Source organism: Netta rufina (assembly GCF_964035555.1).
Source record: "Netta rufina genome assembly, chromosome: 17".
NCBI lineage: Eukaryota > Metazoa > Chordata > Aves > Anseriformes > Anatidae > Netta > Netta rufina.
Genome location: NC_140141.1, coordinates 15,802,012 through 15,815,777, shown reverse-complemented (window position 1 = coordinate 15,815,777; position 13,766 = coordinate 15,802,012). Strand labels below are relative to the sequence as shown.

At 38.2% G+C, this 13,766-nt stretch overlaps 1 protein-coding gene across 3 annotated transcripts in view; it reads right to left on the bottom strand.

The window, feature by feature from the left end:
- Positions 1-13,766, bottom strand: part of ZNRF3 (zinc and ring finger 3) — a 112,351-nt gene that overhangs the window by 40,998 nt on the left and 57,587 nt on the right. The window lies entirely within an intron of this gene.

The following is a 13,766-nucleotide window of genomic DNA, read 5'->3' as shown; positions in this document are numbered from 1 at the left end:
ATGCAACAATACCTGTTTCAGATATCCAATGTCTTCCTCCACCCTCCTCCATCCAACATTATGTAGCTACTCTTGTTTTATTAATGGCAAGGAGCTTACTATGCACCAATGTTTTAAACTTTCTTTATCTGTTCCAAGTTTGATATCCTTCATTAGCATAATTTTTGTGTATAAACTAGATTATGGAATATTAATTTTTATACTATTTACTACACTCTGCCTGTTCCCTTTTTTCCTCAACTAAAATATTAGATTTTTCAAAGACCCTCTAAGAGTTGCCCAGACTGTAACATATATACAGAAAAAGTACTCGGCAAGAAAGTACTTTATCTAGCTCCATGTATTCTCTTAAATTTTCTCTTTGCCAAACTAGCTAAAGAAATCCACTAACTGGTATCAACACAACAACAATTTTGTCTTCTGCTAGTTGATCATGCTAGAAGATTATATTGCTCTGTAATTTACATACTTATATATCTCGTTATTCCATGCAAAGTAGCACCATGTAATGATCACTAATTCTGCCATCTCTTCTGCTTCACCAGATTGTCATCTCATCCTTTCTTTCATGTGTTGTACCTTGTCGTTCATTTTGCAAGTGATTCAATACAATGATAGCTATTTTTATTACCTTGTGGGGCTCTGGCTTTCTGACTAACTTGAGCTGTTACTCTGAAATATGGGAAACATGATGGTGATCTGGCACAATACAGAGGTTTTCCTACCACTCATTATTAGTAGTACATCTGTATTCAGAAGGAAAAAAAAAAGCCAACACAATACTATGCAGATAGAACAGAATCTTAATTCTTAATTCATCCTTAATTCAACCTTATTTTATTTTTTTGAGCAGTTCAACTGCTTAAAATGAACCTTAAGCTCAGCACCTGGTAGATAAACCATTCAGCACAGACATAAAAACAGGGAAGTCAGGCATCAAGAGGGCTCTCTCCAAAATTGCCACTGCATATATCCCAACATAGCTAGGCCCAAAAGGAGTCCATGGTATTCTTTAAGTCAACAGAAAGCTTTAATCCATATTAAAATCTAAAGAAACAGCGAACTATTCCCTTGATGTATGCTGTATCAATCAAGCTTTGAAACTACAACCCATATCTAAGAAGTTTTTAGTTTAAAATCCTTGAAATGTACTGGGGCACTTTCCACATGCCTGAAAGGGCAAAACTGAAACCACTACTCAGAGGTGCTTTTATCCAAGGTTACAATATCTGTACTGAGGGTTTAAAATAACTTCAAAAAGAGCCGCACACATTTTTAGTGGGTTACTGTTACAGAGCAGACAAACAGTAAACCAACAGGGAAGGAGGAACATTTTACTCTGTAATTCAATCACCTCCAAGAAGTCCTGATGATTAAAAGACAACTTCCACCCTTTGTCCTTTCCTTCTGAGTTCCAGTGTAAAACATTATAGTGTTAAAAAACACCATATTAACAGCTCAGGATCTTTCTATACACAGTTATGAGATTAAAAGACTTGGTCTTTTTTCCTCAGCCATACAAAAATAATGTCTCTATCCACTTTAGTCCAGAAAGCATCTTGGAAGGAGGCCAAAAGGAACAGAAAATTCTTTCTGCTGCCACTTTCCTCTAGAATACTGTTTTTCTGTAACAGCTTCTAAGTGTGAATAGGCCTTTAGATCATAGTCACAAAACATATTCTGCAGTTACAACGCTGGAAATCAGAATAAGACCAATGAAGTTAAAAGAACCTCTTCACTTCCTTTTACAAAGTCTGTGCTTTCTTACTTTTAAAAAGAAATTGTTATTTTGTCTAGTTCTGAATGACAATAGTCTCTGACATCTTGTCTCTGACAAGAATGCCCCAAATACTTGAGAAGACAGTCTTCCTATTTAGAGGCAAAAAAGCTGCAAATTACACATAATTCCAAACACAGGAAAATAAGTCCAGTATAGAACAACTGTCCTCTGAATATGGTTTTCTAGACAGCTGGGAATTTACAATGTCAGTCAAGCACTCGAGTATCCTAGCTCATGCATCTCACCTTCATACACCAGATGCGTATTCTATGTGGCACAGGGCTCTCAGGCATTTGGCAAATCAAAGCTGCCTTTCTGAGCACTCCTGACTTCCTCAAAAAGTGAGGTGGCCTCAAAAATGACCTATGCACAGTTTAGTAGTAAAAAATCATAGGCCTGAAAGCAGCAGAGCCCTCAAAACATAGCCTACCTCCATATTTTTATCAAGAACTGGCAAATCACTTCAACAAAAAGCTTTGTTAGACCTTTGGAGCTTCACAGCTACCAATTCCTTATGACTTTAGACTTTGTGAAATAAAAAATAAAAGCTTTTCAGCCATGACATGAATGTTAAAAATGCAGTTTGGGTGGGGAAGGCATGGGACTTAGCAACCAATGCAGTTATCAGTGAACTAATGTTTATAGGGTTCAGGTGAGCTTCATGCTTAGAAGTCTATGGAAGGAGTGAAACTGTCCCCAGAATAAATTGTTTCATTCATTTTTTCTGCAGGAAGAGGCATACCCCGAAGAGACAAACATGGGAACAAGACAATGAGGAAGATGAATGGTAGTAAAAATATGGAGCAGTCTGGGACACAATAAGGCAACAACCAACCCGTGGCTCCTGGAAGTCCCATTCCAGGTTCATATCGCACACAAAGCACAGAGGTGTGCTGAAATGTAGACTGCACCATCATTTGATCCTTGTTTCTAGCAGGCAATAAGCCAACAGAAGCTGCTGAGGCTGACATTACTGGATAATTTTAACTCCAGTCTCACGTAAACCCAAACAGAATAATGAGATAAAAAGGCACTCATCTCTGACAAACCACTAACCACATTCACTGTCTCCATGGTTCTCCAGGATAGAACTGTAGGTCTCTGTCTCCTGTTGTATGAAAAAAAATTGTAGGCAGCTTCCAAAATGATAAACACTGGCCACTTTTGTAGTGTAAGTTTGCAACTTCCTGCTTTCCAGTCAGAAGAACATAGGAATAGACAGGATATCCATTGTGTTCTCCCATCCAGCAGAGATACTTCAGCAGGTACATGTTGACCAAAGACCAGCAGAAAATCTTCAGAAAAAAATCCTCTCACCTCACCTTACCAGATTTACCAAGAAGACTGAGTAAGTGCATGCATTAAGAAGGATGGGGAGAGTCCTGTGTGCTTATGGGGCCTTGGACAAAATATGCGTGATCTATTGCCCTGAGGCATGTAAATCACACAGGAGGTATGAGGCACTACGTTTGAAACTCAGAGACTGAATTTCAGAATATGCAGTAAAAAGAAGACCAGTATGTATAACAAAATGACCTGTCTATTTGAAAGGTTGCACAAGACTTTAAACTGTACATGGAACTGGAATACGAAGCTGGACTGGATAATTGGTAAGAAAGAGGAACTCTATGAGATCTAGGAAATACCAAGAATTTTCTGGCAAAAGTTGACTTTTACTCCGTATTTACCGATCACTATACTGCACTCTGAAACGCCTGTCTCAAACACCACCAGTACCTGGTTTTTGAACCTAGTCCAAAGAACTAGGTTTCTTAAGAAGTTTCTGAAGTCAACTCTGATGCAAAAATCTAAAAAAATGAATCTCTGAATAATTTGTCAACGAAGTGGAAAAAAAATAAGCAGGAACTCATTGTCTCAGGACAGGACTCAGGCCATTCACACAGTTGTATTTACCCTGAGGGAAAGAAAGTTTCATATTCTTGTCCAAACCCATTAACTGTGCCCTCTTAGAACACATATGTACTCATAAGCCATAGAAAGGTTGTACTATGAAGTACTTATTAGAAGAAACCTGTACTCTGGCTAGCAAACAAAAACAAATAGCTGTCATAAAGGAGAATTCTACTTCAACATGGCTGTGATGCTACTACCATTGCTGCCCAAGGACAAACATGACCCAGAGTAAGTGAACTCCATACTATAGTCCAATGACCCAGGCATAGAAAGTTTTCTACGTTACATTTCTTAGCAATACATAGAAGATCGAAGCAGGGAGAAGAATGAAATGTATTAAGACACCACACATTGGCAAAATAATCTTGCATATAAGAAACCTCAAACCTAAATGCAAAATCCAGTGTAAGCAGCAAGCAAAACAAATAGGGTGCCTCAGGCTCTGTGCTGGCAAATATAGAGAATTTAGTAGGTACATCTACAGGCTATATAATCCCAAGGATTTTGTTGCATAACACTGGAATTTCACCAAAGTAATTCATGAAACAAATTACATTATTCCAGCAGTACTCCCTTGAAGTCTGTATGTTTCAGGAAGGGCCAACTGACATTGTCAAAAACATCTTACTGTTCAATTAAAAACACATGCATAGCAAAGCCAAACTGTTCCTAGACTATTTGTTCCTGTGAATTTGAAGATTTACAGGACCAACACAGTTCTGTGTAACCATTAACACATTGACGGAACTCATATTCAAGTACTCAGTGTCAGTGCTCTGAAATTGGCATTGGGAAGTGGCATTAGGAACTCAATGCCAGGTTGTACAATTAATTTATCAATTCACTAATCTTATCATGACCAGAACTTGGGAACATGACCTCCATCCTCAACCTCCATGACTGTTAGTCTCTCTTACTCTGTTTTTTGTGTGTGTTTCAGTAACAGTACCCTTCTTATCTTCTCTCTTGGTGCTCTCATCTGTTCACGTTATTCAGATTTCATTTTTTTTAATGCATATTACTTAAATCTCCACTCAAACCAGATCCTCCATCATCCTCATCCTGATCTCATGGATATGCTGCATGGATAAACTATCAATGGCAATCTGATCGCCTTCCTCAAAATCCTGTCCCTGTCCCACCTGCCAAGAGAAGACACTTGATTCCACCAAAAAACTTTTTTTTTTTTTTTTTTGCATAACATTTTCACAACAGTTCAAAAATCTGTTATTTTGTTTGTTTCTGCAGGGAATGCACTTCTTTATACATCTACTTATCAGTTCCCATTTTACCTACTGCAACTTTCTTCATCCTGAAAACAAACCCTATAGTAACCTTTCTGACTCACATTGTTAGTCATCCTTACAGTCCACCACATGTTCACCACTCTGAGCATGCAATTTCTACCCAGAAATCTCTTCTCTCCATAAAATTCTGTCCAGTTTCACATTTCAGCCAATTATATTTTGTTCACATTTCATATTGAGACTCCAATGCCTAAAAGGAAAGCCAACTTCACTGGTCCATTCATCTTTTTTTTTTCTTTTTTTTTTTTTCTTTTAATAACAATTTGCACTAAAAGTGAGGATTCCAGAGGTCCTGAACAAAGAAAAAGAGAAAGGGTACATTCACACCATGCAAAGATCACAAGTGAGCTGCAACCCAAGCAATTAAATCCACATTGTACATCATGCCACCAAATATTTATTGGCTTGAGTGTAGATGCAGGACAGTCATGTTCACACACACCATGGTGATCCCAGTATGTTGCTCTGGGGCCTGTGCTAAGCTTGGATAAAACCAAGCTGACATTTGGACATTTTACACAGTTTCAGGAGTTTACAGAGACAGTGCATGTCAACACTGTCCCTAATTTTGGTTCTACTGAAAACAAAACACCACCACAGCATTAACAGATTCCAACTATACCTCTTCCCTGCCAAGACAACAGTTCTAAGGAATACAAACCAGGTCTGAATAATGAGACTTGGAAAGTCTTAAAAACTTCAATAGCATGCCTTTAGAGAGTCAGCATTACCTTCCCAAATTTTCTTGTTGAAATCTTTGTAAGTTCTCTTTCATAAATCCCACATGCCACAAAACATCATTCTTCTCCTCCACCCTTTGAGCAAAAAACAGCTAAAAGATTGCTTATGCTGTAATGCATGCCTTTACAGAGCAGCCATGCACCCTTAGTGATAAGACCTTCACTCCCTTCTTGAAGGGCTTCTGGAGGTGTGGAAGTACAGAAACATAGCAAGGCACACGGAAAGTTAAAAATGTGTGCTTTCTGGGTCACAGCAACATAAGATTAGTAACAATAAAATTAAATACAAACCTCTTCACTCAAATTACCTATTTATTCTTCCCATTCTTTTCCTAGTTATGGTTTGGTCTTCCTCCAAATAGAGCTGCCAGTGTTTCCTTCTGTGCTTAATCCTCTATTTGTAATCAGGTGTTCTATGTTCTGACCAACAAGGGAAGAGATACAAAGCACAGGATATTTTTCACTTGTTTTTGATTTTGGACCCCACATTTGAGGTTGAACTGACTTAATTTGAAAAATAATACATCTTGGTTTTATTAATAGATACCTTTTTATTTTTCTCATCTTTTCACTGTACAGAGCACAAAAGGTAGATATATCTACTCATACACAATGTACAGCACCAGAACCTGTTGCTGATTTTCATTAGTAATTTGGCATACAATGAATAAACGTAGCTCTGTGAAACCAGATAAAGATTTACATATATTTTAGAGGGTCCTAAATAACTACTCAGTCAACAGTTGAGGCTGCATCTGGAGCACGAGATAATGAAGCCACATCAGCATGCACATGGCCAGCAGATCAAGGAACATAATTATTCCACTCTACTTGGCACTTTTTAGATGACATCAGAAATAATTTGTCCAATTTTGGTTGGAGAAAGTCCAGCGAAAGTTCACTGACATGATAAATGGGTTGGAGAATATTATATATTAAAAAGGTGGAAGGAATTACATTGTTCACTCTAGAGAAGAGAAGGCTCGCAAAGCTCTAATCTGTATTCCAGGTAACAACAGAGAAGACAGAGGTAATTTTTTCATGAGGGTCCATGATGACCAGACAAGAGGCAAAAAGGTGCTTCAGGGAAAATTCTGTTTGGTTATATGGAAACAATTTTTCATAGCAACAACAAGTAAACATTGCAACACGTTGCCTAGAGAAGTGGTAGAATATCCCTCCCTGGAAATATTTAAGAATCAGCTTGATAAGACCCCAGATAACCTAAGGATGTGCTTTCAATGGAAAGCTGGATCAGATGATCTCCAGAAATCTCTTTGAACTTAGACCTTTTTTAATCATTCTTTAATTCTAATCTCTGTCCTCCAAATCAAGGTTAAAATCATTTGCAAAAGCATGCATTTGCATGCTTTTCTGCAACTTCAGGGAGCTACTGTCAAACACCTAAAACAAATTGACATGCATACCCCATTAGACATGTAACTGTTTTATCAATGAGTATCCCATTATATAAAAGTTGTTTGCATTAAAGTGATATATTGTTGCACCAGGCTGAACAAGAAACTGCATAGAGAAGGAAAACTTGATGGTGTATAAGTTTCCAATTCTCTGCAAAGCTTCAACCCCAATCTACTGTTAATGGAAAGGAGTAAATAAAGAATCATAAAAGTGATAGGAGTGGCTGTGAGACTGAGTAAGAAAGTTTTTAACATTAAATTCAGCTTCAGCAATAACTAAATCACAACGGAAGGGAAAAGAGAATCCCGGAGAACAGAATCGCCACTATTTGGTGTCCACACCTTCTTCCCAGCTAGCTGGGCGTTAGCTATTTTCAGACCACATACTGAATTGCTAGCTAATTGTCCAATTCCATACAGCTGTTTGCATGTATTTCAGGTGGGGAACAGAGAGCAATAGGGTTGGTTCACTCATACGGTTAATACAGTTGTCACAAACTGAAGTAACACAGATTTGGAAAGTTATCTGAAAATGACTTCCACAAGACACATAAAAGAATTCTGGCATGAAAGTCAAGGACTTCCAGCTTTCTTGGAAGATTCTGCTTGATACTTTACCTTTTCCTGGGGTGATAATACTGTCTCATCACTAACAGCAAATGACTGTATTGGGTATATACTGGTAAGACAGTTCTCTGCACACTTAAAAGAGCAGCTAATATCCCTGATTTAATTTTCCTCATCTATAGTCTCACAGGTACAAGATGTATGTTTAAGATTGCCAACAATTATTCATTAGCATCAAAAAAACATTCCTGATAGCCCAAAAGCAAGGTCCAACCCAAAGAGAACCTGGCACATCAGTAAAGCCAAATATACAAATACTCCAGAATACTGGATTGCCAAAAAAATTGCAAAATTTATTAAACTATATGAAAAACAATTGCCCAAGCAAATTAAGTTATAACAATTAATTCAGTTTGTCCTTGTTCCTGTTCCTATAGAACAAGACCTCTTTTGATGAAGGTCCTTCTTCCTAACCAGGTTGCTCCAAATTACTCGTTTTTAACTAATATTTTGGTTTAGTACTTGGTTCTAATCTGAATCTTTCAGTACCCATAGATGAGGAATCTGTGAGATATCACGTATACAGTAATCCTTGAAGTAAGGAATGAAGAACTTGTTGCAAGTTACGAGTTTCTGACTTAAAAAAAAAAAAAAAACAAAAAACAAAACCATTAGAAAACAAGTGAAGGATCTTTACCAAGATGTAGGGGACTTAACCAAGATGGAGTTTCACTATAATGGTCCAGGTCTGAAGAAAGCTATTAATTTTTCCATTCATAAGTGACAACTACCACCCCACCCCCCCAACAACAATAACACAGAGTAATACCATGTATTAAGACAGAAACATAGAAAATTTTTGTCAGAAACAAATCACTGATGACAGCTCAGCTCACCACATACCCTTGCACCACAGTGGCCTAGAAATTGGTTCCATCCTGTATAATAAAGTCTATGCTTTGTCCCAGCAGGAACTACAGATTTGACAGCTCTATGACATAGAAAAATTAACCATGCCCTTGTTAACTCCACTGAAAAGCCTAATTTCCACCAATATCAGAACTCTGAAAGAATGCAAGAATGCAGCAATTTGGAATTTTTTTTTTTGGAGCTCAAGTCACTTAAGTTGAACACCTATCAGAAGAAAAATCCAGAGCTCAGTGGAAGAACTGCTTCTCTCTTCCATCTACTTCCGTGGCAATATCAAACTTTTTCATACTGCCATCACTAAAAAAATGAAAATGTCTCCACTTTCTTCATGTGAAAAGAAATGCAATTGTGACAAGACACAGAGCACTGTGCTAAAAAGTGGCCCTTCATAAAGAGGAAAACAGTGGTGATACATGGAGTTTTTCATCTTGTGAGAACAGTGATTGGACTGATTGTATAAAGTATTCCAGTGGAATGGATATATTAAAATAATCAATATGAGACCAGAAATCTGCAAAACTGTCAAGTTGGTGTCACCAACAATCTTTTTTTCACATTTCCTCTGAAATTTTAATTTCATAACTATTAAAAAAGAAACCGCTTAAGGACTATAAAATTACTTTGTACTCATTCTTCAGGATAGGCTTGAGTCATCTCAGCTGAGAGAGATTTCCATTCTTGCTAGTGATATAGTTCTGATCTTCAGCATACTGCAGCTACTAGTACAACTGCATCACCACAAGACGGCATTTGTTCCTACTACTTACAGTGGAATGAAGAACTAAACCTTTGCATCTCAGTTTACTCTTCTGTATTAGTAGAGCAACCTGTAGCCAAAAAAATGCTTTAACTTCCCTGACTGCAAGATCCAACCCAGTAGTACTAAGAAAAGGCTCAGGTTGTAGCTTCTCTGTATCAGTCCGTCTAAAGAAGACGTAAGATTATGCCATTACAGAAGGGCAATCCAAAACTGTACAAGTTGGAAAAAACTTTCAGGGACTGAAGAGTCATTAAAAAGATTTAAAAAATTGGAGTTGCTATTGTCTCTTCAATCTGATAAAACATAAGGTGTTTATGCTGGCTACAGCTGGAACACAGCAGCCTTTCTAACAAGGTGAAAGCCAGGGGCATTTCCTCATCATCTTGTGCTTCATTAGAATGCAGAGGTTAGCTGTGCAGAGAGGAACATTCTGCCTCCAGCACAAGTACAAAACTTAGCTGTTATAATTCGTTTCATTTCTCTTTCAGATGTTTGCTTGTTTTCAGTTTTTAAAAAGAACATCCTGACAAAACCGAAATTACCACAAAATGTAACATTATAGGACTTGAACATTCCAGCTATGTGCTGTTCTTGGCCATCAGTTGTGACCATGTGGTCCGACCCAGTGGTGAGCAATGAGCCCGCAAGTGGGTTCCACCGAACTTTTTCTATAGCAAGAGCATCAAGCATTCCTAAAATCCTCTCACAGTCCATTTTTCTCCAGGAAGTATGCCAAGAGGGATGATGAGAAATCCAGTATAAGCTGCAATTAAATGTAAAAACAGAGATACACAGTTGAACACAACCGCCATCCAGAAAAGCTCAGTTAAATTCTACAACACAGACAGGACAGTATTATACACACAGCCTGTCAGATTTTTTGAACATCATTGGTAATCTTTGATAAACAGCCAGAATATTTAGGGATCCAGATTTTGGCACTGATCTAATTGATCTGGACACTTATCTGGATTCTGGCCCTGAACACTTTCAGGGATGGGGCATCCACAGCTTCTCTGGGCAACCTGTTCGAGTGTCTCACTACTCTCTGAGTAAAGAATTTCTTCCTAGTATTTAATCTAAATCTCTCCTCTTTTAGTTTAAAACCATTACCCCTTGCCCTATCACTACACAACCTGGTAAATAAACTCTCCTAATCTTTCTTGTAGGTTCCCTTTAAGTACTGAAAGGCTGCTGTAAGGTCTCCCCGGAGCCTTTTCTTCTCCAGGCTGAACAACCCTGATTCTCTCAGCTTCTCTTCCTAGGAGATGTGCTCCAGCCCTTAGATCATTCTCTTGGCGCCTGCTCTAACAGGTCCATGTCCTTCTTATGCTGGGGACCCCAGAGCTGAATGCTGTACTCCAGGTCGTGTCTCACAAGGATGGAGAATCACCTCCCTTGATCTGCTGTCCATACTTCTTGTGATGCATTCCAGGACATGATTGGCTTTCTGGGCTGCAAGTGCACTTTGCCAGCTCATGTTGAGCTTTTCATCCACCAGTACTCCCAACTTCTACTCCACAGGATTGCTCTCAACCCATTTCAGCTTAGAGAAAAGAAGACCAAGAGGTGACCTCATGGCATCCCTCGGTTTCCTCACAAGGGAAAATGAAGGGGAAGACCATGATCTCTTTCTTCTCTTTGGTGACCAGCGATAGGACCCAATGGAATTTCATGGAGCTGGCTCAACGGAAAACAGTACCAGTCCTAATGTGGACCCTGAGCAATAACCATTTGGGCATTGAGCCATTGATCACTACTGTTTGCATGTGGCCATCCAGTCAATTCCTTATCTGTCAAACAGTATATCCATCAAATCCATGTCCACCCAAATTAGAGACAAGGATGTTGTGTGGGACCATATCAAAAAGATCTCACATTGATCCAAATTTTCATAACACTGTAAGAAGCCAGACTGATATTGATAGCTCTTTATATGTGTAGACTGCTTTGTGACTGATTTGCAAATATTGCAAAAAGTAATCTGGTCTACATCCTGGCTTTCCAGGAAGTTCTTGATGTTACATAGAGTTTAAGGGCTGGCCTGCTTTTCCAGAGTTCTCTAAGACCCCTGGCAAAAGAAGATAATAGTCTGTGCATTTTGTTATAAGTTGCTAGTAAGCATAGCTGGTTTGCCTGCATTCAGAGTTGTGGGGAATTGAGCTAGATTAATGGAGGAACGGAGAAAAGAGAAGTGAAAAAGGAGTTAAAAATAGCACAAATTATTTTTGAGGCACCCTTTAAGCTTTAACGAAAGAACAGAGCAACCTCAATAGATGTTATGCATCAAAACACTATGCATACTATAAGACAACATGACTTGAAGAACTGGTACGTGCCTAGACAAAATCAGCTCACTTAATATAGAGAAGTTATACTAGCATATGAAGGAAAATCATTTGTGTTAAATTTAAATTGGTAGTTTTTGCCGACAAGACTTCTGGGGAACATAGAAAAATGAAATGGGGACTTTGGTGGGAGTCAAACCTAAGAGGAAATATCTTTTATATTTTCTTATTGCATTCATTTGTGATCTGCGTGGTTTGGCAGTGAAATCTTGCATTATCCATCATTACTATCTTCCATGATTGCTGCTATTTCTGCTGATATGTGCCAGCAGTAGTAAACACTGAATTCAGCACCAAGAATTGCATGTGAAATAAGGTGGGTCAATGTGTTCTTGTGGTGTATATATATATATAAGATGACTTGATCTAAAGAGGCTAAGAAGTCATTTGGAAGCTAAGGTTTTCATTCATGAGAGGATTTCAACTCGTCCACAGGCTGGAAAGGTTAACTGGAACAAAATCATGTGCTGTTTCACTAGTGGCTAATATTTCATTATATTTATAGCAGCGGTTTAACTGTCCTGTCTCAAAGTCTGCATTTTAGCAGTGAATAGACTAGTCCTGAGGAATACCTAATTTACATTTGAAAATGCACTAGAACATAGGTTACAACATGAACTCCATTTTGATCACAGTAATGTTTAAAAAGCCAGAACATAGCCATAACCTACCTCTAAAACAAAATGTAGGAGCTCGCTTAGTCTGCAGAGCACCCTAATAAATATTTCAGTTTGCACAATATAACCTTTCCTTCTCTCTACATTTCCAGTCTGTTTGTGTGACCAGAGAAACTAGAGCTAGAGACGATTGTTCAGACAATCCTGTCTTTTCTATAGCAAGCCTGCTGGTTAGTTTCATCTTGCTTCAGAAAAACAAACAAACAAACAAACAGATTGTTAAATTCCAACATTAATTAGTTATTTATCTGTATATTCTAACTCCTTGCCCAGAAACAAAATCCTTCAGCCTATCAATCCATCTTCCAGTCAAAACACTTGGAAGACTTCGCAAGCATCACCATGTCCCTTACTACACACTTCACACTGATACACCAGCTGATACTACCTGCTACACAAAGTCCAGGTGCATCTGCCTTAACAAAAAGGTGAACATAATTATCAGCCTTGCTGCAACAGATGCAGCCACAGTAAGCTTGCTGACACAAGGAGGGAAGAAAAAGTTTTCCTAGTGACTGCAGGAAGACTGTAAAGTGAAATCCAAGGAATAATGTTTTTGTTTCAGTGGAAAACTGAAGGGATTTTTTAAAACAATTGCCAAGATGGATTAGACTGCATCATGTACATTATCAGTTCCTAGAACACAAAACACAGAGCTATAATCTTCACGGCCTACTTTTGCCCAGGTTTCATAAGAATAAACAAATTACATGAAGATGGTAGGTACTGGAAAGACACATCAGTGTCTGGACTTCCTTGAGAAGTGGCTGAGGGAACACAGACTTATCTATTACCTTATCTTATTATCTTATATACCTTACCTTAAAATATTTTATAATATCTTACTATAATAATCTATTACTATACATATATATATTACTATTTCTAGCTGAGGTGAAAGGAAAGAGGCTGTTTTTGCTCTTTGTTTTCTGACAAGATTACAATACTCTCCATATCCAGTTAAAAAGAAATATTCCAGATAAGGATGAACTAGTAACATGCAGAGATCACAGATACCCCTCTCACATCCTGTTCTTCTGATTTTGGGTGCTATGCTGCACTGAGGCATTCCAATTGATTTCATAGGCACATGCAAGCTATTCATCATATTTGCTGTAAAATACCTTGCAACATGTGTAACTTCTGACTTTATTCATCAACATTCAATGGCAGATGTCACCTGCCATTCTGTCCTCCACGCCCAGAAACCTCAGACAGATCAAGTGCTGACGCAGACATATTAAAGTGATTTGATCATTGAGAAAAAACATGAGAAAGGAGATGGCCACATTTGTTAAACAATGTTAGTTACAATGCAGTGTACT